The 27,380-nt window shown below is 33.8% G+C and overlaps 1 protein-coding gene across 10 annotated transcripts in view; it reads right to left on the bottom strand.

The window, feature by feature from the left end:
• Eph (Eph receptor tyrosine kinase) overlaps nt 1-27,380 on the bottom strand; it is a 675,653-nt gene that overhangs the window by 514,806 nt on the left and 133,467 nt on the right. The window contains exon 1 of one of the 10 annotated variants that reach the window (XM_074137249.1): nt 27,264-27,339. The exons of the other annotated variants lie outside the window; for them this stretch is intronic. The gene's annotated coding sequence lies outside the window, so the exon portion shown is untranslated. Of the gene's footprint in view, nt 1-27,263; nt 27,340-27,380 lie in introns of those variants that run through there. 10 annotated transcript variants of the gene reach the window in all.

Here is a 27,380-nt window from a genome sequence, read left to right as displayed (position 1 = left end):
CAATAACATCTCTTTCAATGCAGACAGCCGTATATCTTTCACTATTAAACAAGTCTGAGCTGTAAAATAAATAAAGTTTGGTCTTCAATTAAATAGGTTTTTCCTAATTTGTATGATAAATTTTCTAGTTGAAGTTAATTTTTTTGTTTAAATAAATTGGTTTGTGTGTGATGCACAGACGAAAGCTAGATCAACCCAAATCTGTGCGAATAAGAAGGCACTTTGTAACAACGCTTAGCTCTAGTTGGAAAATCCTTGCCTTTTTTACAAGATCCAGGATTTTCCTAGCAATCTTTTGCCAGATGCTTAATAAAGCCAACTAGCGATTGCAGTGCAATCTTACAAGTATAAGGAACGTTTCATTCCTTCTGTATTTAGTCAACGGAGAGGATGCGCTTAACTAAGGCGGGCATTCTTGTGAAGATCTTTTCTGCCCTATCGTTCCTTACTGTAGGATACGGTTAGCCGATTAAATCAGCATGGGCTTATTCTAGCACAAGACTTAATACCACTAGTAGAACTGTCCTAGTCCAAAATCTCTAGAGGTTGCCAGCAGAAAAGAATGCATCCCTAAGGCAGTGTACTTCTCCAGGACTCTGATACAGGTCTAGTAAGTGGCAAGTCCTCGCACAATGCAGGATACCTGACTGACCATCCTGTCTAAATGCACACCAAAACTGCATTGCGCGCAGAGGAAGACTCCTGTATCCCCCGAATTCTTGCAACCTCTTCAACAGGACATTACCTAAGTCACAGTGATGAAGATAGAAGCCTTGAGCATTGCCATAATACCTATTTCTCGCGATTGCATCTATTATTATGATAATACATTCAAGCAATAACACTAAGGAGATGCCAAGATAGACTGAAGAATTCCTTCAAATAGTTCTTACGTGAATCGGGAGCAAACAAGTCTTTTGGTTAACAGACAGTCAAAGAAAATATATATATATATATATATATATATTATTTCGGCCTCTCTAATGTTTCAATCAGATAAAAGGTACAATAAAAGTGTAAACCAACAGGTGTACAGACAATAGATTACTTTTATTCTCCACAGATAACAAGGAGGCGCAATGGTACCATGGTACTTAAAAGAACTTGGACAGATTCACTGGACAGATACTATATTTAGACAGAATGCCAATTGAATTCACCGTCTGCATTTTAATTGTTAATAATATAAATTTTACGATTTAGAAATGAGCTCTACGAATTCATTGTGACGACATTGTTATTATATTGTGCGTGATTATTGTCGCTTTTTAGTTAAAATATTTTATTATACGAGGTAAGAGTTCTTATATCTATTCTTTAACAAAAACAAACAGTTTAAAATGTTAAGTATAAAGGTTGATTAAAAGACAAAAGGTACACAAATCAGCAAGTACCCATATTTCATTAATATGTTGTACTGCATTGATACCATTTAAGTCATTTTACTGCATTAATTTTCATTAACCTTTTTTAGAATTTATTAGATGACACAGACCCTTATGCTGGCAATATTCATCTACAAAATATTTGTTCAAATAACGCACTATTTAACTTAGATTAACTCTAATATCTATTAATCTGTAATAATCAAACTATAAATCACAGGTTGAAAAAACAAAACGTTATATTTTATGTATTTAGTTTTTAAATAAAATATAATTGTGTAAAAGTAAAAATCTATCAAGCAGAAAACGAGATATTTAGTGTTAAAGTTTGTTTCTGTTCAATAAAGTGAAAATTTTAACTTCAAATATCTCGAAAACTACTCGATAGATTTTGTTTATATTTTACCTGTATATGGAGACTAATATTGTCTATAATTGAGTAAAATTTAGTAAAAATCTATCAAGCAGAAAACGAGATATTTAGTGTTAAAGTTTGTTTCTGTTCAATAAAGTGAAAATTTTAACTTCAAATATCTCGAAAACTACTCGATAGATTTTGTTTATATTTTACCTGTATATGGAGACTAATATTGTCTATAAGTGAGTGAAATTTAGTAAAAATCTATCGAGCAGAAAACGAGATATTTAGTGTTAAAATTTGTTTCTGTTCAATAAAGTGAAAATTTTAACTTCAAATATCTCGAAAACTACTCGATAGATTTTGTTTATATTTTACCTGTATATGGAGACTAATATTGTCTATAAGTGAGTGAAATTTAGTAAAAATCTATCGAGCAGAAAACGAGATATTTAGTGTTAAAATTTGTTTCTGTTCAATAAAGTAAAAACTTTAACTTCAAATATCTCGAAAACTACTCGATAGATTTTGTTTATATTTTACCTGTACATGGAGACTAATATTGTCTATAATTGAGTAAAATTTAGTAATAATCTATCGAGCAGAAAACGTTAGCAATAACAAGCCATTACTGTAACTGAATATAAGCAAAACAGTATAACTTCCGTATTGATCATACTGCTACATTGTATCAGCCAATGACTGCGGCACACTCTAAAATGTTTGGTCATTTAGAGAAAGATGTGTTTTTTTTTGTTTTTTTTTCAAGATTTACAATACAATTTTAAAGAACAAAAGAATATAAGGTAAAGAATAAAGGTATAAACTAGTTTTAATATTTAGGATTCAAGTAGCGAGGATTTGGTCAATATTTAAAAAAAACAACTCCAGTCTTTACGGCAACGTTTCGACAAATTTTGACCGAATCCTTGCTAATATTAATAGTTTGCGTTTACTAAAAGATAATACAAATTCATACTAGTCTTATTGTTTGATTATTTGCCAATACTTAATCACTATTCAGTGAATAAAGTTGGTTTGTCACAAGTTTATATTTTTAAGTTTTCATCTTATTTTAGGTTCTATAAACTTTTAATCGTTTTAAATTATTGAAGTGAATAGAAAGTTTGGAATGAAATATCATGTGTACATGTAGATCTAGAAGTCCAAGTGTAGCTTATTAAATATGCACATGTTAAACTAGTTGCGTGCATAATTTTGTATGTAAGTCGTTTTGATTTCATCATGTTGATCGCATCTCTAGAATGATGGTAAAATAAAGGTATACTTAAAAAAAATAAGGTTCTAGAAACTTTAATCCAAGTGTTTCTAGTTTTAAACTTTTTATTTTAACTTGCTTTTTTATTTTTATTTTTTAAATTATTTAAATATGCACTCATTTTCATTTTCTTACTTCTTAAATCATCACGCTTGCATTCAAATAGTAATTTCAGTTTTTATTTTGCTCAAACTTTTTTTTAGATTTAGAACTTGTAAGTGTTTAGTTTTTAGAGTTTATTTCTTACTAGAAGGATTTTTAAATTCTTTTCTTTTTTGCAACTTAGAATTTAGAAAATATTTAAATTTTTCTCACATAAAAGCAGTTTGTAAAAACTAAACATTATATTAATTGGTTCATGAGGCAAATCTGCCCAATCTCTTTTTCAGAATCTTTCCTTGAAGTAAATTTCTGTTTAATAATTTTCTCTAATAAAACTTTATAGATCTTCGAGAATGAAATATGCATTACATAGTTTAGAGAAATTCGCAAAAATTTTCGAGTAAATCTCATGAATATTCTCTCGGTAAAGTGGTCATCTTCCATTTCAGGAGCAGTCAAAACAATGTTTAAATGTAAATTAATTCTATGCACATTGTATTCACTGAAAGAGAGAAAACTAAAAGACAAACATTGACGTAATAAAGATGATGATTGAAGAATCATTTTACAAAAGTAAAAAAGTAAAGAAGCTAAAACATAATGAAAGCGTTTGTTTTACAATGAGTGCTTCTGGCTTCTATGTTGTAAAAATAGACCATTAAAATGAACAAATGATTACACTAAAAATGTTTACAGAAGAATATAGTGTTAATCAAACAATATCTTTATTGATTGGTTTAGACAGAATAGTAGAGATGTCTATTTATAGAGTTAAAACAAAACTTTTTTTGCTTTAGAAGCTCACCTCGTAATTCGCTCGCCTTGTAATTCTACTGAAGTATAATAAATATTAACGCTTTTTTTGATTGAATTATTTAGATAGAGAGATAGATATACTCGTAAACTTTTATTACAAAATATGCGCATTACATACAAAAATAATAAGGCGCCACGGTAACCGAGCGGTTAGAGGCTAGGCCTGCAAACCTAAGATGTATTTTGGCACGGGGTTCGATTCCCGATCTAGGCCTTGGATCTTATTTAATGTTTTATAAGAGAAATTTGTAGTTAAGTATTGTTTGCTAGTCGCCTTCATTCACGACCCTTAATTTGGTAGTTGGACATAAAGCCCACATCGAACTATTTACTACTACTATTTTTATAAAAATAATAAAGTATCAATGTATCTACATTAAATAGTGAACGCTTAGCTTGGGGCGAGAATCTCATTTGCTGGGAAAAAGGATAGAAAAAGCTGCAGTTTTAGAAGGAAAGAAAATTTCAAGGATAATTGTTTTGCGTCTGCAGGAAAAGGAAGGATAATTGGTGGCTATTTCGCGGAAGAATGAGTTAGGGATTAAGGAGTTCTTGAAAATGGTTTCCTGAAGGAAGTCCTGGGACAAGTAATACGTTATGCTTCGCCCTTTTAAGGGTGAATTTTTTATAAGTCATTCAAGTTCATAACTTTAATTTTGTGCAATTAAATCGCCAACCAAAGTGTGTACATGATTGTATGATAAAATGATTAATCGCGGTTTTGCATTGCATTAAATATCAAGTTTCATTATTGGCGGACAAGTTCTATTTCTAAGCGGACATTGGTACGCAATAGTTTCCATTTTATAAGTAGATATAGTCATTACAAAAAAAAAAAAAAAAAATAACCTTCAGAAATTAGGCCAAAGAAATTAAGTCTTTTCTCAAAAAGTAGAACGTCATCATTTCTTAATTCTTTTATGTATAGATGAACATTAGTTTTAATTACGTAGTTGACCTATCCACAACACTAGTTTAGAAATAAGATTGTAGAGAGGTAGTCGTTCAGTTGATTTATTTGTATTTTTTTTTTAACTACTCACTAATATTTCGTCATTTTGTAATTTAGGGAGGCCAAATTTTAATTTCTATTTACAACTGATTTAGTCTATCGCATGTTATATCTACGTGCGCTTGGTTAAATTTGAAATGATTGTTCGAAATTGAAGGAGATTAGACATAATTTCAGAGATTTCAGGTCACTGTTGAACCACTTTGTGGCTATTAATTTGTTGAATTAACATAAGAAGTCAAGCGTTTGCTGGTATAACACTGCTTCAGCATTTATTTGTAAAAAATATGTACAATATACAAATATAAGTGGATATAAGTGGACAGTTTTAATGGAAAAGAATTATAATCATATAACTAAGATTGGAGAGTAATTCTTTTAGTAAATCCTTATTTATATTCAGGAGTCTAATAAGTGTTAATTGTAGAGACGCCATAGACACAGAATATAGTCCACTTTCCTCCAAGAGGTACATAATATAAATCTGTAGAACAGTTTATAAGGCGCCACGATAGCCGAGTGGCTAGAGGCGTGGCCCGTAAAGCTAAATTATATTGTTCGTATTGGGTTCGATTCCCTGGCCTAGACCTTGGATTTTATTCAATCGTTAATGTAATAAATAAAGAACGTTTTTGAATCGTAAAATACAAATATTTACTATTAAAAATATAAGAGTGAACCTATAAATATAGCTAAAAATATTATTTGTAACCCTACTTCTTCAGTTGAGCCAGAGCCAGTGCTAACATAATATTCACCGCAGTGTGACGTTTCTAGTAAGCTAAAAGTTTCGAAAAATCAACAATAAATAAAGCAAATTATGCGAACACAAAAGAAATTAAATAAATAGGTAATTAGATTTTGGGCTCAATCTAGACCAGGGGGTCTATTTACAACTGATTTAGTCTATCACATGTTATATCTACGTGCGCTTGGTTAAATTTGAAATGATTGTTAGAAATTGAAGGAGATTAGACATAATTTCAGAGATTTCAGGTTACTGTTGAAGCACTTTGTGGCTATTAATTTGTTGAATTAACATCGCGGGTTACATGCGGCCCCCGGCGCAATTCCGGAAGGAGTATCTCTTTCATTGGTGGTCAGTGAGAGGAGCACTATATGTGGCACCACCGCAAAGCGCTGCGTCGCTCATGTACAGTACTACTTCCGATGACGCGGGACGCACGCGTCACGGCTCCGAAAAATAACAGCAGAAGTAGGAAGAAAGGCAAAGCACTATAACTAAACCGGACATTGACCATCTCATTAGCCAAAAAGCAGGCCCATAATTCCCACAGAAATACTGGGCAGTTTGGTGATTTAAATTTACTTGTTCTTTATTTGAAATGTTCCATTTGTTCCCGTTTTGTTTTGTTTTACTTTAAAATAGTTTGTTTTATAGTCCGGCCCTCCAACGGTCTGAGGGACAGTGAACTGGCACCCTGTGTAAAAAGTTTGGGGACCCCTGATCTAGACAATGGACAGTTGGAATTTCGAGACAGAAAAAGCCAACAATACGAACTATACACACGTGTAATCAACAAAAGTTTCAAATCTCTCTCTAGACAACGAAGATCTTATCTTTTTTGGACTTTCAGAATAGAAGAATGGATTTATACCAAACATTCAGAAAATGCTTTAATTCTAATTTTTCACAGCATCACCAGATGTTTCTAACCAGATCATCCACAAAGAACTGAATGTTTTTATTGAGTGTGTGTGTAATATTGAATGAAGCAGTAGCAGAATTCTTTAAAGTATTGTCCAATGAGATTGGCCAACTTAGCTTGTTTTTTTTTTTTTTTTTTTTTTATCAAAGTTCCTGATTGGCTTATTTATTCAACAATTTTAACCAACTTATTCAACCATCTTGAGCTTTTTACTCATCGTCTTACATCTGCAAATAGCTTCTGGAATACGATCAAAATCTGAGGTAAAACAAATCTCAAACTATCCGGGAATTATGTATAAAAAACCCTTAATTAGTTTAGTTTAAAGATAATATTTAAAGACGAATACAAACAACTGCTATTTATATTGAACACAAAAGAGAGCTAGCTTTTAAGCTGCACAAGCTTTTTCAGTTCATTTTTTTCATAATTTAATATTTTTGATTAAAAAAAAGCAGAAATTGTCACGTAAAGCGAAAAAAAATAAAAATAATTTTTTAAAATAAACCTAATGAAAAAAAGGGACATTAACGAGTACTTAGGACAGGAGGAGAAGCCCAGAGTTGTGGGTGTAGGAAGTTCAAAGATGGCCGACAGGATCCTGTTTTTTTGCAGCAGCAGAAGTAGACAAAGAGAGATAGAGATAGAGTGGAGGGGAATGCGCAGCCTTCTCAATAAATTTATCGTCAGTATATAATACGGTGTGCTCTTTGTTACTCGAACTAAGGTATCTCCATCGCAGTTACTCTTCTTCCTAAACAAACACTAGCTCGTTATAAAGCCAACAGTGAGACACTAATGGACCTATATCATTAGCCGCAACAACCTGCCTCTCCCCTCGTCCTGTCACACTATCTTCCTTTCAATACCACTTCTTCACCAACGATTCTTGTTTTGAAAACCTTACTAACAGTTACCTATACAAACTTGTTAACACTCTTAACAACTATTTAACATAATAACCCTTCTTTTTTTGCTTTTTTTTAGTTAACATTTAACACTCCCGCCATTATTTTACTTGTATTCATTCTTTTTTTTCAAAAAGAAAAAGATTCTGTTTGAAAAGCGAAACGAGAAAACTGTAATATTTTAATGACCATGGTATTCAATTCTTTAGCATTGTGAATCGAAGAGGGCAGGGATTCAGTTTGGCTCCCGAAATCTGCAAACAGCTCCGCTCTCAAGAGAGAATTAAACTTGCCTGTTATTATAAATTAAAGAGGAACAAATATTTTTTTTAATATTTCAAAATGGGAAAAAACCTTTCATTCATAATTGTTTTTCATAATTTATTGAACCGTTGACAATAATCATTTTTTAGAAAAAAACATCTAAAGTCTTTTATTTAACCAAATTTCAATATTTTGAACACAAAAACTATTGTCTACTTTATGCAGTCTCGGTCTCGGTCTCGGTCGCTCAAATCTCGGTCTCGGTCTCAGTTTTTTTGAATTTTTGTTTAAGTATTAAAAGTGTTTTGCTATTAATAATCTTTTCAAAAAATGTTATTATTTTCTAATAATTATTTTAATTTATATATTGGTAATGAAAATGTGTGTAAAAGAAGACAACTAGTTACACTTCAATGCATCATATATTACTATTACTGTTATATACCTTTATATAATTTCAAAAAGATGTTAAAACGCGCCAAATGAAAGACCCAAATAACATATCTGCCTCCTATAACAAGTCGATTCGTGAAATAAAAAATACACCTACCAACAAACTTCCAGCTCCATTAGTTATGGCTGTTGGTGAAGATAAAGAATCTGATGATTCACGTTTTGACGACGACGACGACTGCATCAATATTTTTGCACCATTTGCTCAAAAATCAGCAAATATCACCGAAGCATGGAAGACAGAAATAATTAATTACACCAAATTAGACCAAGCACCAGTAGACGTTGACATTTTAGAATGGTGGAAAACACTTGAGAATTCCTTCAAAAATTTGTCTAGAATGGCGAAAGATATTTTTAGTATCTGTGCAACTTCAGTGCCATCGGAAAGATTATTTTCGCAAGCTGCGATGATAATGACCAATAGAAGATCTTCTTTAACTTCTGACTCAGTAAAAGCTCTTTTATGTATCAATGCTTGGGCAAAGAGTATCTTAAAAACGAAAATAGTGCGAGACCTGCGAAGCTAATGAGTATTGTGGTACTGGGTTCGATTCCCGGTCTTAGGCCTTGGATTTTATTTAATGGTTAGTAGAAGAAATTTACAGTAAAGTATGTTTGCTTGTCGCCTCCGTCCGCGACACCTAATTGGTAGTTGGACGTAAAGCCCCGCCTGAAAAAATAGGCGATTACTTTACTTTGCTTACTTTACTTATGTAATTCGAAGTCAAATAGATGTAGTAATATTGAACATATATAATAAAATCGTAACTTTTAATAATTAATTCAATACCCGTAATGATTATTTATTAATAAAGAACCCAATTTTAAAATTTTGTAGCTAAAAATTAATATTTGAAAACCCGAGACGAGACCTAGATTTCTCGACGAGATATATATCATGTCTCGATCTCGGTCTCGGTCTCGGTTGCTCAAGTCTCGGTCTCGTGCAGCACTAAATTTTCTCGAAAAGCCAGGCTGTTCTACGAGCTATTTGGTTCTTACCAGGTCAATTCTTGGACTGTCTGGGTACCCTGACAGGAATCAGTGACCAAAATAAGGTTTTTCTTAAGTACGCGGTCATTCAGGTTACAAAGTGAACGAAGCGGCAGATTTGTTGGCCCGTGAAGGCGCTGACGGAGACTTTGTCGGTCTGGAGCCTTATTTTGGGGGTCTTCAAGTGTGTTAAGAGTGCGGCCATCAAGCTATAGGTGCAAAGTAGGTCTCAAGAGTAGTGATTGGCCACCAATTGGGCTGTGCCAGGCGAAGAAGTTCATTATCGGCTCTCTGCGCCAAGGCTGACTGCAGATTTAATCCGACAAGGTCGTATGGTTATCAGGATAATTGTAGGCCTATTGACTGGCCACTGCAGGCTCAGAAAACACATGCATCGCATAGGTCTGGCCGATGATAGCCTTTGTAGGTTCTGTCAGGAGGAAGAGGAGGAAACGGCACTGCACGTGTTGTGTCAGTGTGAGGGGCTTGTCTGGCTAAAGATGTTACTTCTCGGGGAGAAAAAACCAAGGCCTGAGAGCTTTAGCTAGGAGCCGCTCTCCAGAATTAAGAGTCTGATTAGAAGGATGGGTCTAGAGTGTGAGCACAATAGATCCATGGGGCCGCGGTGGCGTAGGCCTTTAAGACCGACCTGCTAGAATCTAATCTAATCCAGTACTACTAAATGCCTTGTATAAGGCTTTAAGAGAAAAGCTTCTAGCTGCCAAGATAGAATAAATTTCAAAAAAAAAAAAAAAAAAATATGCTGCAGGAGGTGAAGGAAAAGAAACTTAATGGCTGAAGATATCCTAGACCGGGAAGAAGAAGAAAGGGCAGACCCCAGGAAAGTGGGATGTAACTTCCCTAGAGGGAAGTCTGGTGCCAGGAAATGGTACATTCTAATGTGCAGGCTCCCAAATCTCCGGTAATTCTCTAAAAAAACGAGGCGGTTAACCAAGTTTTTGGTAAATTTGTACCATCCATAGAACAATCAATATCTTTTAATTTAAGACTAATTGGGTAGATGGCGTTCGAAAGAACTTCCAAGGTTACTGAATGAGGGAAGAGGACACCTGGAATAGATCCAGCTGGAAGCTGAAATTATAAGAAATATTTGATTGAAGAAAATCTATTGATTGAGGAACTCATAAAATAAATCAATACAGTCAGCATCAAGTTCACTGAATCGATTTGATTTTTTCATTTTTATTTACTAACTTTAGATTCGCTCAAAATGTCTCCTACATTGTTTTTTTCTTAACTTCTTCCACCAATAGCCCCAATGTTGGTTTTATAAAATATCTGTCTTTCTAGCAGTAAAATAAGATTGGAATTTTAATAAGGAGAAGTTTCTTTTTGAATTTAAATGCAGTATAATCAATCTAATCAACAAAATTTAAACCAACTACCACTATTAAGCCTTCATAAATCAACAAATCGTCTTCTATCACAATCGCATAAAATAGAATCAATTTAGAAGTTTAAATAAAAAATACGAACACTGTGAAATATTATTTGTAATATCCTTTAAAATATTACCTTTATCTTTTAAAAATGTAAATATGTGTCTCTAGTAAGCAGGCTGAAAAGGTAGGAAAGAAATGCCCTGAAGGAGAGAGATCCAAAAAGTTGTTGGCGCCTGAGGTGGTAATTTAAATTGACTGCGCAGATTCGCTGGCCAAATGGTGAGCCCAAACCGCGCATACACCACAGGGGCTCTTACACTTTTCTAAATAAAATGTGATATTAAAATATTATTTGAAACGCATTTTAAGATTTTATTTTTGTTATTAAATTCGTAATTCTTTTCTCAGATATTTATGTTCTCGTAATGAGACCTTGGTATGTAACTGGCGAATAAAACTTATGCAGTAAGCTTTGCTTTAAATAGATTTCAAGAAGCAATTAATTTCAAAAAAAGGTCAGGAATTAGAACGAGTAAATCAAATAAGTTATAGAAAAAATAACTAAACACTTTCTTATTTCATTATTATTTGTTAAAATAGAGTAAACATAATTGGAATTTAGAAATTAAATGGACACTTTAAATGGACCGGAAGTCTTGGCAATAAGATCTAAGAAAGGATAAAGAAGGTGTTAGTCAAACCAGCGTTTCTTGAAAATTTTTGGAAGCAACATCCGATTTTGTCAGTCCTGGTGGTAATCCACTGTCAAACTAGAGTATAAGTTTGTGGGTTGTGAAAAGGAAGCACATCCTGGAACTAGGGAGCGTTATCTGATGCTCCGCCATATTCTCAACACTTCGCTAGCTCATCTATGGGCATCATGCCACAAGTGCTGAGGAATATATAGAATTGGGAAAGAATATTAGGGGTTTAGAAGGTGCGTATCCTCAACCTGCCGGTTCCTTTTTTGATTCTGGGGATTTCTAAAACAGCCTGAGTGGTTTCCTGAGGTGTTTGGACGGAATATAACTTGCCTGAAGAGGAGTCTGGTGCCAGGAAATGGTATATTCTAATGTGCAGGCTCCCAATTCTCCGGTAATTCTCTAAAAAAAACGAGACGGTTAACCAAGGTTTTGGTAAATTTGTACCATCCATAGAACAATCAATATCTTTTAATTTAAGACTAATTTTGGAGTATCTGGGTGGAGTTTTCAGTTCTGTTAAGATTGGTTCCACTTTTGATCTAAAGTAAACATACTTAGAACGTCTGGAAGACGTTTAACCGTGTTGTAGATAGAGTTAACACGTTTCCTGGAGGGTCAGATTACTAAGCACGTTTTAGTCGAGAATATTCCATACCTAGAACCATTTTATTTGGAAGCTTTTTTCAGAATAAAAAAAGAAAGTGAACTAATGTCTTTTTTCTTCAGGAGGACATTACTTCCAGCAACCAAATTAAGTGTTGCAGTCGGAGACGGACAGCGGACATAGTATAAATACTTTTTGCGCATTACATACTCACTAGCACAATACATCTTAACTCTGCGAACTCGCCTCCAACCGTGTCGCCTTTTTTTGCGAAAAATTCAAGGAGGATAGTGTACAGAAGGAGTGAGATGACCCTAGGAAGTGAGAAGTAGTTATCTGCCGGCATTCCCACATCCTCTTTGAAACAGGGTGACACAAATAGAAGGTCCATTGCAAAATCTTCAAAGCTTAAAGGCTTACTGGATTTATTAGCTCAAACAAATTAGAATTAGAAGACGTTTTGAGAACATTACACAAAATGTTCCTCTAAAATACTGAACAGAAAAAGTATTGTAAAAATTTCAAACAGTTTCCGTTCCGGATTTCGGGCAATATACTCTTGTTTAAAGTTCTCAATCCATTACTTGTACCTTGGATGAGTTTAAAAGTCCATGTCTTCAACATGAATCTCTGGCGATCCATATTCATTGTGCTCACCATTAAACTAAGGATTAATTATAAATTTTACGAACTGCAATTACTTACCGCACCGCAGAAACATTACTGAGGATTGTCAAAATAAAAGAGAATATTAAATTAACTCCGAAAAAAGTAGATACCATGGTAATACCTGTTCTGCCTGAATTAAAAGTATGGAAACTACAAGAAATTAACAAGAAATAGCGCGATGTCCATTCGTTTAATAGGAAAAGATAAGTCTTGAGGATTCCCTCGAGAGTAAACGGAACAGCAGAGATCTGTACAGTTTTGTTAAAAAGAACTAACAAGGAATACCTAATTCCGTAAATGAGCAATCCTAAAGAAAAGATGACTTAGTTCTTATCTCTCAATAAATGAACAAAAGCATTGTCCAAGAACCTAGCAGGAAACAGGACAGATAACAGGGGTTACTGGAGTAGAAAACATTCAGGAAAAGCAAGGTTTACAATTTCCACGCTATAAGAACAAGATTAATAGTAAAATAACCTGGTAGCATGAATATTCCCAAGAAATTTTAGACGACTGTAATAGAGTAATTGTGCTCAATAATTTAAAGAATTTTTCAAGAATTTATTAAATAAATTTTACAAAGCATGCTTTCTTTTTGAAATTTAAATAAAAAAAAAAATCACAAACACTCACCTGAGTTCCTTTAATATTAATATAAAACTTTTAGGTAGCCATAATGAAACAATAACTTTAACAGAAATAAATAAAAAAAAATGATTAAATAAAGCAGTGAGACCAATTTATTCAGAAAGACAGATCTGTTAGAGATTACACATGTTGATATCACCCATACATAAAACAAACGGCACGCAATAAACGAATTTATCATACCACTACTTGAGCCCATATATATATTTATCTACATTTCAAAATGAACAACTGGAACTTTGGTATAAAATTAATGAGTCAATTAAAAAACGAACTTAAGTTTTGTGTTTGCTACTTAAATACGTTTTCAATATAAAATAACGTGTAGATAATTCGGTATGAAATGATTGATTTTAGATTTATTTTTAATTAAAATATTAAAGCAGGTAAAGATACAAGCTCACTAATGTAGAACCATCATTTACAGGAGTTCCAAGCTAAAAAAAATTGCGCTGCTAATATTCAGCTTACTGCTGCAATGATTAGTAATGATTTGCAAAAGATATACGAGTAAAGTACTAAATAAACAATTTAAAATTTGTAAAATCTGGTATTCATCTAGCGCTAGCTGGTGTTCCTCAGGGCAGTGTCCTAGGTCCTCTTCTTTACTCCTTATATACAGCAGACATACCTCAACATCCAAATACCATCCTCTCCACCTATGCTGAGGCTACTGCTATCTTATCTCCTCATTCCGATCCTCTTATCGCTACTCGGGCTCTACAAACACACATCAATTACTTACAACATTTACAACAACATTTACTCTCAAACAGAAAATCCTACCTCCCATCATCTTGAACCAAACTCTTATACCAACTATGGACAAAGTACGCCACCTTGGACTGTACCTAGACAAACGGTTGACATGGAATCCCCCATACTAGACTGAAAAGACAAGAAACTAAACAACGCTTCAAAACTTCTCGCCAGAACTACTTGACAAACGTTCGAAACTTAACCTACATAACAAAAGACTCTTATATCTACTGTTACTGCGACCTATTTGGTCATAAGGCATCGGAGTATGGGGATCGACTAAGCGTTCCAACTCTCTACGCATCCCAGACATTACAGTCAAAAAATACTTCGAAAACTTCTTAACACTCACTATCCATAATGACCCCAAAATCCATTTCATTACAGATCTTGCTAACACAATCTGTTTCTTCAAATTTCATTCCTCTACAGCAACTCATCCTAACCCTCTCATAGAACACCTATCTTCCTCCACATTACCAGGTAATCCTCTAAGGAGATTGAAGAGAAGATGGCCTCTCGTGATCTACTCTTATCGTGAGAGCAGTATAGCAAGAGCACGTTACTGGATTGTCACCACTGGGTGGTGCCTTCTCCACTCATGATTTTCTTTTATTTATTTTATCAGGTACCACATTTGCTTGTTGCAACAACCGTTGCAGTGGTAAATTCCAACAAAAGATTAAAAAAAGTATTCTTAGTAAAAAACTTCCCACTTTAATTGATTTTATCCCTCTACATCTATCAGTCTTGGAATTTATTAAAATTTAATATAAGTTTCGGCCTGAATTTTGTTTTTTATCTATGATTAAAATCTTAGATTAAAAAAAAGAAACAGAACGCAGGTTTAAAAGCAGTAGTTAGGGTTAACCAACTGAAGCCCTATTTCAGAAATTTGGTCTCTTCAGATAATGGAGAACATACAGTTCATTCGAAGACTGCATGAGGGACTGATTTTTAAAAAATCTAATTGATACTTATTTTCTACATCAAAGATGGTGTAGTTTATCACACGGTATTAACAATAATGCAGGTCTCATAGACGTATTTTAACAGTACTTTTTTTACGCAATTATTCTTAGTATTTATAATTATAATTGTTAATACGTCAATAGTTTACTATAAAATTAAGAGGAAGACTAAAGTTAGTTCCCACGTTTCTATGCACAACTTTTGACTGAATCTATGAGGGAAGAACCTGTATATTTGTTGGAATAAAAAGAGAAAAATAAATAATATGTAATTTAGAAGAAATTAATGTTCTTAAACATAAGTCTAAAAAAAGAGTGCTTCTCAAATTGTAAGCTTCGCAAGATACAAACAATTATTTGAGGCTAAAACTCTGCGGATAGAAACCTAGAGTAGATCTTAAACCGAGAAGTAGCATTATTTTTTCAGCCAAATTCAAGTATATAATTAAATCTAATGCTAGAATTCCCAAATATGAATGAAATAGTATAACCTGAATGATAATTTTTTTTTGTGGAATCTATTTCCATGTAACTTTTTCCTAAATTTGTGATAGTAATGTTCAATACAAAACTTATCGTCCTTAAAGTGAAATATTTGGCAAAATGTTACTGTTATTTACTTTTTTCTTTCTTCAATTTTCTATTGAATGAAAACCGATCAAAATGTCTTGTGCTCATCAAGACGGTTTATGAAGGCTAGAATGAGCCAGTTACTGTGTGAATTTATTGACGTTTTTCAAGAAATAAAATTGTATTAGGATAACTTTAAATATTTTTAAAACTGCAGACAATTCTTTTACTTCATTCTAAATTTCGCGGGTTTGGAGAGTCTGATTGTAAATTTTTTTTTTTTTATTATGTTGGTACACATGCCCCTGAAGTACGATAAAATTTTCAGTAATATTCATTGTTTACTTCTTAAGTGGCAGCCGTTAAGGTTAGACGTGTTTTTCGAGCTTGGCGATTTTTGTTTGTTAAAAAAAATGGATCAAAGAATTTGTATTAAATTTTGCGTAAAAAATGAAATAAAGTATGTGAAATGTTAATAAAGGCATATGGTGAGTCTGCTATGAGTAAAACAAGGATTTACGAGTGGTATAAGCGTTTCCAAGATGGCCGCGAAAACGTTGAAGATGACGAACGACCTGGACGTCCAAGCACATCAACAACCGATGAAAACGTGAAAAAAGTGAAAGAAATGGTTATGAACGATCGCCGAATCACAATCAGAGAAGTCGCTGATGATGTTGCCATATCAATTGGCTCATGCCATGAAATTTTTTCGGATGTTTTGGGTATGAAACGTGTGGCAGCAAAATTTGTTCCAAAATTGTTGAATTTCGAACAAAAACAGCGGAGAATGGAAGTTGCTCAAGAGTCACTCAATGAAGTCGACAACGATGCGGGGATCTACTGAAACGTGTTATAACAGGTGACGAAACATGGGTTTACGGATATGATGTCGAAACTAAGGCTCAATCGTCCCAGTGGAGGCATTCTGGATCGCCAAGACCGAAAAAGGCTCGACAAGTGCGGTCGAATGTGAAGGTTATGCTCACTGTGTTCTTCGATTTTAATGGCATAGTGCATCATGAATTCTTGCCACAAGGTCAAACAATCAATAAGGAGTACTACCTACAAGTTCAACGCCGTTTGCGTGAAGCAATCCGAAAAAAACGCCCGGATTTGTGGCAAAACAATTCATGGATTTTGCACCACGATAATGCACCTGCTCACACTTCATTGCTTGTTCGTGAATTTTTGGCCAAAAACAAAACTTTAACGATGCCCCAGCCTCCATATTCGCCAGACATGGCTCCATGTGACTTTTTTCTATTTTCAAACATAAAGAGAACATTAAAAGGCCGTCGTTTTACAAGCATAGATGACATTAAAAGCGAATCGCTGAAAGAGCTGAAAGCTATCACAAAGATCGAGTTTCAGAAGTGTTTCGAGGATTGGAAAAAGCGCTGGCACAAGTGACAATATTAATGTAGATGAATAAATAAATATTTTTTTCAAAAAACGAAAATTCCCGTTACTTTTTGAACACACCTAAATACTTAGCTGATGCGCAAAATGTCAACTAGATTTTTTAGAAGTTTCTATTGCTGCAAGAAAGCCGTTAAATTGATGAGGTAACCAGAAATAAAGTAAGAAAAAAAAAATAATGATAATAATAAAATATCTTTTAAAGAAAATATGTTTGTATATAGCTTGGCGATTTTTGTTTGTTAAAAAAAATGGATCAAAGAATTTGTATTAAATTTTGCGTAAAAAATGAAATAAAGTGTAATAAAGTGTGTGAAATGTTAATAAAGGCATATGGTGAGTCTGCTATGAGTAAAACAAGGATTTACGAGTGGTATAAGCGTTTCCAAGATGGCCGCGAAAACGTTGAAGATGACGAACGACCTGGACGTCCAAGCACATCAACAACCGATGAAAACGTGAAAAAAGTGAAAGAAATGGTTATGAACGATCGCCGAATCACAATCAGAGAAGTCGCTGATGATGTTGCCATATCAATTGGCTCATGCCATGAAATTTTTTCGGATGTTTTGGGTATGAAACGTGTGGCAGCAAAATTTGTTCCAAAATTGTTGAATTTCGAACAAAAACAGCGGAGAATGGAAGTTGCTCAAGAGTCACTCAATGAAGTCGACAACGATGCGGATCTACTGAAACGTGTTATAACAGGTGACGAAACATGGGTTTACGGATATGATGTCGAAACTAAGGCTCAATCGTCCCAGTGGAGGCATTCTGGATCGCCAAGACCGAAAAAGGCTCGACAAGTGCGGTCGAATGTGAAGGTTATGCTCACTGTGTTCTTCGATTTTAATGGCATAGTGCATCATGAATTCTTGCCACAAGGTCAAACAATCAATAAGGAGTACTACCTACAAGTTCAACGCCGTTTGCGTGAAGCAATCCGAAAAAAACGCCCGGATTTGTGGCAAAACAATTCATGGATTTTGCACCACGATAATGCACCTGCTCACACTTCATTGCTTGTTCGTGAATTTTTGGCCAAAAACAAAACTTTAACGATGCCCCAGCCTCCATATTCGCCAGACATGGCTCCATGTGACTTTTTTCTATTTTCAAACATAAAGAGAACATTAAAAGGCCGTCGTTTTACAAGCATAGATGACATTAAAAGCGTATCGCTGAAAGCTATCACAAAGATCGAGTTTCAGAAGTGTTTCGAGGATTGGAAAAAGCGCTGGCACAAGTGTATTGTATGCGAAGGGGACTACTTTGAAGGCGACAATATTAATGTAGATGAATAAATAAATATTTTTTTCAAAAAACGAAAATTCCCGTTACTTTTTGAACACACCTAAATACTTAGCTGATGCGCAAAATGTCAACTAGATTTTTTAGAAGTTTCTATTGCTGCAAGAAAACCGTTAAATTGATGAGGTAACCAGAAATAAAGTAAGAAAAAAAAAATAATGATAATAATAAAATATCTTTTAAAGAAAATATGTTTGTAAGTACGGGTGTGTATGTCGTTTGGGTAAAAAGAAAAAAAAGATTAAAATATATGTAATAAATAAGAAAGGTTGGAAGTAAAACGCAGTCTTTGACTTTCCAAGGATGCTAGTAGAAGAAGGAGTAAAAGAACAAAAGAAGTCTACTGGGTAGAGGATCAAAGAAAGAAAAAAGAATTGAGGAGAGAGAGAGAATGAACACGTCTTTGAAGAAGAGAAAGATGTAGGAAAAGGTATTATGAAAGAGAACTTGAGGGGACGTCCGTAGAATAAAAGAAGAATCAGAAGTTAATGTTTTAAGAAGTTGAAGGAGAGAAAGAAGGAATTCCTCTAAATAGGAGAAGAAGAGCTCTCCAATTATGGGAAGGGCGGATGATATTGTCGCAGATGATGATTATATAGAACTTAGTGTGTCTGTATTGGATGAGGAAAAACCGGTCCACTCAGAACAGGTTCAATTGCCAACCGCTTCTCGTATGATCTCGTTTATTCTCTTACCGTGCACATTGTGAACACAAACGTTTGCTCATTCTTACAAAATATTTACCTGATAACTCGCAGACAATAGTGAATGAGCAAAAAATAAATAAACAAAAAAAGAAACAATTTTTTTGTTTTGTTTCGAAAAACACCTCGAAGAAGAAGTAGAACGTTACTCGGAGAAGTTACTCGGAGAAGTGGTCAAAATCATTGTACCATCAATTTAATGTTATTAAAAGATATTTTTATTTTTTTCCAAATACGATTTACATTTTCTGATAGTTTATTAATTTAAATGGGCCATCATCTAACCAACTCTCAATTTTCTTTTAATGTCTTAATCTATTTCTTTCTTTTATGCCTACAGTATTAGATATAGCATCGCAACTCGGAGAATCATAATCGTGCCGATGGATAATCATGTCCGCTGAACAGCACTTAGTTTCACTTTCATCAATTTATAATCATGCATGATTAAGGAAGTTCTCTATATTTATTGAAACTTATCTACGAATTTCGTTTATAGATTAAACTAGGGTAATTCAAGCTTGAATAAATATAAAGCAATCTAAAAGTGTTTGGTTCAACTTGTATTAGATAATTTAGAAAATTATTTTGGTAACATTTAGATTAATGAAAGAGTAGAAAATTTACTTTTTTTAAATCAATCTTCAAAAACTACTAAATTATTGAGAAAGTTTTACTGGCGCTCAACCAAATATTTCAAAAAATCTACCACTTCCAAAAACAAAAAACTGACATTTCATTCAATATTACCACCGGGTCCAAATACAGCTACCTGTTCCTTAAGATTTTTCTCTATCTAGGAGCACCTGAAATGATTGTTACGGAAAAAAAATAGCAAGGCCTAGAAGCCGGTAATTTACTGTAGTAGCACTGGGGTATCAATGGCCTCAGATGTTGACGTATCTTTCAAAATTATAAACCAATAGCAAAATTCATTTAATGGTGGTATTTTTTTGGTTGGCTGCCATTAGCACAATCTTTTTTGTAATCAAGTTTCTGAACCATCTGTTATAATAACAAAGCTATAAAGAATCCAAAACCAACATTTATTTGCAGCTAGTTGAAGTAAGCCACAATAGTAGCTGTTACGGCGAACAAGAAGAAGGAACAAGGAACGAAATCTTCACGTCCAGAGAGTTGTTACTCAATACACAGATTCAGACAGCAATCAACTGTATACTATGACATCTCTATATTAAATATTTAACCCAAAATTGAGTATTGATACTTCATACATAAAAATCGGTTCAAGCGTTGAAGACTTGCAGAACTTCCCTTTAGTAGGTTAAGAGCATGGCCCTATAATACCATGTAGGAAAGATTTAACCACTCTTACTTGCTAAATTTTATCAAAATTGGCCTACAATCTTCAGTCATCAGTAATAATAGTTTTATAGAGGGCCTTACTAGCACGGGGCAAACTTCTCTCCTTATGATGCACAGCATCAATACTTCTATAATGCGAATCTATGTAAAATTTTAAAATAAAAGAACATTCATTCATAAAAATAGGTTCGCGAGGTGATTATATGAAACGATTGCAATACTTTCCCTTAATAGGCGTAAGAGCAGAACGTCACCTTAACGTTACATAGGGGACCCTTAATCCTTTCACCCTGCCAAATTTTATCAATATCGGGCCGAGATTTACAGAGTTATTAGTAAATAATAGTTTTGGAGGGGCTAACTCCTCCGCCTTTTGATGTACATCGACGAGACCCCCAAAAGGCACATCTACATAAAATTCCGAATCGAATGACACCTCATTCATGAAAATCTGTTCATGCGTTTAGGCGCTACGTTGTTTCAAGAACAACAAGAACAAGAACATTTTCTGAAAATGCCATTTTTGCTCATTGTCGGTAACATTTTTCTCGAAATATTTTAGATCTGGGTTGTTGCAAAAAAATTATAGTTATAAAGGAGGGTTTGCCCTATAATTTAAAGAAAATTTGGGAATTTTATCTTTTACAGAAAAAGAGAAAAAAATTGTCAAAGTTGGGTGTTTTTCAACGTCACGCTTTTTCGTGCATTTTTTGACGATCTACCTTATACGTACAACTGTCTTACTGGACAGTTTTAATTGTGATTGCATTCCAGTCTGTCATCAAGACATGAACCTGTGGTCCAAAAAATTAGGGACAGGGTCAACGAAAGAAGCGCATGAAATGGATGGAGATAACAAACCTTTAATAGACCTAGAACTCTAAGGGAACAGAAATGATTCAACTAAGAACTATGAATAGAGAAACTGTTCTAAGTTAAGAATGAAACGCAGATATATACGTAGCCAAATTACACCTACATTTACGCTAAAAATGAATAACCGAACTAAATTTTGTAACCAGAAATTTGTGAAAACTGAAACAAAGGGAAAATTGAAACAGATTTCGGTTCATTGGGTCGATAACCATTCTGTTGGACAAGCTAAATATCCAGATTTAGTCTTTCTTGCCATTATTTGGCATTGCGTGTTGAACCGCAGACATTCCTTTATTGCAATCCACTCTTGGTTAGATTAACAATTGTAATCTACTCGGTATGCTTTTAAGGTCAATGTACTGCCTTATTGATTTATAATAAGAAGTAACGAGGGAATTGTTTATATATTTATAAATTCAGATAATTGTAATTTAAGATAAACTTCAGAACATAGGAAGCCAAAGTATTTTATGCTTTCTTTTTTTTATGGAGTATGTCTACTGAAATAAGATCACTTTTTCAAAAACAACAAAAAGAAGAATCTATGGTTGCGTAATCGTTTAGCGCTTCCTACGTCACCGGAACTTACTGCCAATTAGATCTATTATAATAATGCAAGGCCATCATGCTAATAGTGGGGAGCCAAAGAGGATGTAGTCCGCCTTATATGAGAATAAAAGAGACTAAAACAAAAACAAAAAATAAAATAGGCTAGGGTGGTTTTTAGCAACTTAGGCTCCGCCCATTTTGGTAGGGGAACTAATCCAGATGGGCCAAACAACTCTTTACTTCCATAGGTGTAACTCTAGACTCTACAGTTTGCTTGAGGGGGTATCCAAGCATAGTTAGCTGGATGAGTATATGTTTTTTTGGAGTTTGTGTGAGTATATCATCCAAAAGAGGAACATGGTCTCTTTCTCTCCCTCTTACCATTGAAAAGACCTATTTCAGTCCTCTACATGCACAAACATGTTGGAGCAGTTGACAGAAGTGCTGCTCTACCGCCTTTATTAGCTAAGTATCGAAGCAGTTCCATGGGTTTTTTTTTCTTTTTCTTTTTTAAAGAAGAGGGTTAGCAATTGGGGGAAGTGAATGACTATGCAGTAAGGGTTTCCTGCTACTTCAAGATGCACTCAGAGCTTCACGTCATTCTTGTAGTTGCTCAGTTGCATACGTGGTGCACCTTGTAGTATAAGAGCTAATTAAAAACTAAACAGAACGTAAAAAGAATCTTATCTTTTACGAACGAAATCATCAAAATTTTAGAACAATTAGTTTATAGATATTAAAAGATATTTTGCTAATTCTATCAAGAAATGATCTGATTGTCATCTTATTAACTTAAAACGTCTGCTTGGACAGGATGCTACAATCGGAAGAGACCATTTCAGACGAGCTTTTCTTTATAGAAGCGCATTAATAACCCAATAACAGCTTAAGAGCACAATCAACATCTTTAAATCAATTTTCTTGCAAAAACTTTGAATTTTCCAAAATCCTCACACTAACAGGTAAACTATTTAGGGTTAGTCATTTATGGTTCATAACAGCAGCCACGCTAAGAAGTTGAGGCTAAGCAGTAATTGATCAGAACATGTCTTCGAAGTAGGTATTAATAGAGGATAGAGAATAGATTAATGGATTATTCTTGAAGCATAATTAGTATTTTCTTAATAGATTAGACCAGGCTTAAGGAGAATATGTTAACTATACAGATGCTGCGGATACCAATTAGACTTGAGGTCTAAGTTCAGAGTTCTACATCCTCCAATTTAAGGCTACACATTTTCTTTGAAATCTCCCTCTTCTAAACTGAAAACTAATTACTAATCTCCTGGTTCACCACTTTAATCCGTACGTTATAGTCGGACTAATAACTTTATTAAGACAGAGCTTGCGAAAATGACTTGATACTTCAATAATTCGGCTTAACGTTAAAAAGTACTAGCTAAAAATAAGCAAACTGAAGTGAATATAGTTTCCAAGCACTTAAATTGTTCAACATTACTTAAGTTTCTTTTTACAGTTATTAACATAAAATGGTTGTCGTATTCTCTCGTCAAACATTTAAGCTACCATTTACTTAGTTTTGATGCAGTCTAATTATAAAACGAATTTGCTTTGTAAAACGATAGGCGAGCGGTAAGAGGCGAGGCTCGCAAAGATGTACAGTTGGTTTTAATGGGTTCGATTCCCGATCTAGGCCATCGATTTTATCGAATTGTTAAATATGAAATATTAATAATATCACAATAATATGGCAGTACAGTATAATTATACGCAATTCGCTTCCATCCACGACACCTAATTTGTTAGTTTTCGATGCGAATAGGCAATATCTTTTACTTTGCAAAGCTAGGAAAGCTAGCTGCATAAACCAAGATTATAAAGCCACATTTAATTTTAAGGACATTCGATTCATAAATATTCTACGCCCTTGATATCGATATAAAACTGCACAAACAAAATGTTTTTTTTTCTACAAAAAAAATAATCATGACTTAATTTGATTTCCTTATTATTGTGTAATCATCCGATCTCCTTATGTTGGTAGCCATTTTTTTTTTTTTTGATCATCAGCAAAAAGAAATAGAATAACGATCAAAATCAATGATAACAAAACTTATAAAATTTAAATGTAGTTTTTATCTTGTAAATCGTATCATTAATTAGAAGAAAAACAAAGTTGTCCTTCGTTTAGAATTAATGCAAGGTCCCAAACCTTTCACTGGTTGTCTTAAAAAAAGAAGTTCAAAGAACAAAAACAAAAATATATGAACAAATCTAGCATGAGAAAGAGATATGAGATGTAAGAAATTGGTAATAAAATACGTAACAAAAATTTAAGAAATAATTGCTATAATTTATTGTTTTTTTGGAAAAATTAATTATTGTGTAAGGGGAGGCTAAATTGAAACACAATGAACCGCGAGCCTGGCATATTTAAATTATTATTTGCGTTGGGTGAATTTATTGTTTCAGAACATTAATTGCTGATGAATTTTTAGTTTTCCTTTAAATAAATCAAGTTTCCTTTATAAACTAAAGGTAGTTTCAACAGCCGAAAAAAAAAATAGGAAGAAGTTAGCTCACTGGAGTGACCTTCCAGAAACTGAGACAGACAAGAATCTGTCTGGGCAATTATAATCGGAAAAGATCTGAGCTAAAAAGTAGCCGAAGTTCATCGTTTTTGGAGGGCCAAAAGTAAAAAAAAAAAGAATATTGTCAATTTGCAGTCAAAAAGTTTTATTAATTTTTTACCAAGCTTTCGATCTATGGACTAGCTCAGGGATGGCGAACCTTTTTGAGACGTGGGTCAAATTTTGTTCATTTTTTCTTTTTTAGTACTAGCTCTTGGGTCACTAATGGCCATTTGCACAAGAGTTAGGTTTAAAAATTTTAGGGGATAGATGGCCAATTGCTACTTATCTTTTGTAAGAATAAAAAAATGTTTCCTTTAGCATTTTCTCTGAAATTTTTACCTTATCTTATGTTTTGTGAGCGTATGAGGTTTCCAAAAATAATAATAAAGTAAGCCTAGCGCTTACCAAATATTTGCAGGCACCCTCCAAATAAAATGGTAGCCATCTCACCCTACTGAATATTTCAAAACTAAACATCTTTAAAATTCAGTTGGCTTAACGGGGTAAAACGGGACGAAACAAGTGCTATGGAAGTCTCTTTTTACAAACTGAACAAAACTTTACAAAAGTGTGTTTTATCTAAAGAAAAATCTTGTTTATCACTGGACTAGGTCATCTTCAGGGCTTTTGTTTATTAACCATTATATCTTTTACTGAGTACTGAGTACCTACACAGTCAGGACAGAAGACACATCCTCCTTAGATTTAATAATGTAAAGAGTATTATAATTGTTAATAGAATAAGCCCTGAAGATGGTCTAGGACAGTGGTGGGCAAACTTTTTTAATGGGGGGCCACAAAGTTTAAGAAATTCTAGAGGAGGGCCAGAGTTATAGAAAAAATGCATTTTGTGTTAAAGCTTTTAATCATAATATTATAAAAACATTACAAGCATTACACACTTGTGTAACTACGCGGCTAGTTTAGCTTCATCTATAGGTTATGCATCTATTATTCTACTAAGTAGAATCTACTTTATACTTCTCGACCGTCAAAACGTAATTATAGCGGGCCATATACTATTCATGTCGATGGACCCTCGGCGGGCCGGATTAAATACTTTCGCGGGCCGGAGTTGGCCCGCGGGCCGTACTTTGCCCATCACTGGTCTAGGATGAAAGCATGGCCAAAAAATAAAACAAAACTGGGATTAGGCTAAGCATGTTTACAGCTTTCCTCACAGAACATTGCCTCCAAGATAAAGGAAGGGATTTACCGGTGCTAATCCTAGGCTATGGTAATTCTATAAGCCTAGGAAAAATTGTTTTTTTTTTTTTTAGGCAGATCTAATTGCAAGATTATAATCTTGCTGCGAAGATTACTGGATAGGCAACTGGTGTTGGAGATAGATATTTCCTCTTCGCAGGAGACATGTCTGATTCTTTGAGAGAGTGCTGTAACAGACCGGCGGGTTGTTCAGGTTATTGTTTGGTTCGCAGGATGAATGTCATTATCGGAGGCAACGTCATTAATACAATCCACTGTTTGCAAAAATCTTTACATGTTTAAATACAAAGCTTTACAGCCATATTAGAGAAACTTAAGAGACCAAAGGAGTTTAAGTTTAAAAAAAGTCCAAAATTGGGAGCTTCCAAAATTGAAACGGAAGTTCTATTTACCACTTTTTGAATTAACATTCAGCAAAAGAAATAGTTTCTAAATATTATATTAATTATTTCATTAAACAATTAATTTACGATAAATAACTGCAACAGGATTAAAATTAATAAAAATAATAATAACTGTCTAAATTTAAATCCAAATAAATAAATTTAAATCTAAGACCATAAACTTAGCACGTATTCCCCTCTACATTCTAACAATTCCTCTTCTCAACACTAATGCCACCGCAATATAACTCATTTTTAATCAAAGAAATGACCTTGCAGAGAACTTGCTCCCATTTTTTTTTTTAACCACCTTGTTAAATACATTTTACTATAAAAAGAGATTTTTACGACTGAAATTATAAATAAATTAAAGTTCGTATGCTTGTTGAAATTTATGATAGATTAGGTGTGTACTTGTGGAGATAAAAAAATAAAAATACATAAATAAATAAAAATAATTATTTATGGCGATGTTTTCGTTATTTATTAACGCATACGTTTTGAAAGATACAATCATTATCTGATCATAAGATAAGGATTGATAAATATCGTCTCCCCTAAAATCAAATTTTCATTTGAGATTTTGAATTACTTCCCAAGTTTTTATATGAAATTTTATTGGTGCTAAATAGTAACGGTTCTTTTAATGTATTTTAGTGTTTAGAAAAAAAATATCTCCTGCGAAATATGAGAATTGATTTTCAGTAAAAAGAGCCTAAGACGACAGGCTGAAAGTCTAGGAGTATACAATGATCTGAAATAATCCTTCTTGAAATCCTAGGCATTTGAGAAAATGCCTAGGATTTCTTCACATCCTGTGTACTGAACAAACACTTTTTCCGATGCAACAATCACCAAAATTTTGGAACTTGTGTTTCCTTATTCTAAAATCAAGAAACATGACCTGAATCTAAAAAAATAGGTAGAGATTCTTTCTCTAACTAACTAGTAGGCACATTACCCGATGAAAGAATGATTGCCCCAAATTACTCCCTGTAAGAGAGGACCTTGTAATGGAACATTTCCGTCAACAATTCTGCCCAGAATTGCTTAGAGCTTTTCAGACTTTCAGTGAACCTGTGAGTTTGTCACACCCTTAAAGGAAAAGTTACGCTAGCGATGAAACACTACTCCCATATTTATTAAGCTCTTTTCACTTTAAGACAGGAAATCGCGAGGCTGATGGCGTTTTAATCGCCTCGATCGAATTATCGGGGATGGATTGAGCCCTGAAAATTGCAATATAACCTTCAGGTATTCAGACAGTATACACAAAAAATAAACTACCTTTTAAAAATACCTTTTCATTGATTAATAATCTTCAACATTGCGACAAGAGCCGTGCGATAAATCGAGTCAATTGAAGGCGAATCAAGACCTACCTGAAACAAAAAAGCAAAAGAAAATTAAGTATGAT

This window comes from Rhodnius prolixus, unplaced genomic scaffold, assembly GCF_049639745.1.
Source record: "Rhodnius prolixus isolate KJV_2025 unplaced genomic scaffold, Rpr scaffold_5, whole genome shotgun sequence".
In the NCBI taxonomy this organism is placed as follows: Eukaryota; Metazoa; Arthropoda; class Insecta; order Hemiptera; family Reduviidae; genus Rhodnius; species Rhodnius prolixus.
Note: the sequence above shows the minus strand (reverse complement) of the source record. Positions and strands in the feature narration are given on the sequence as shown.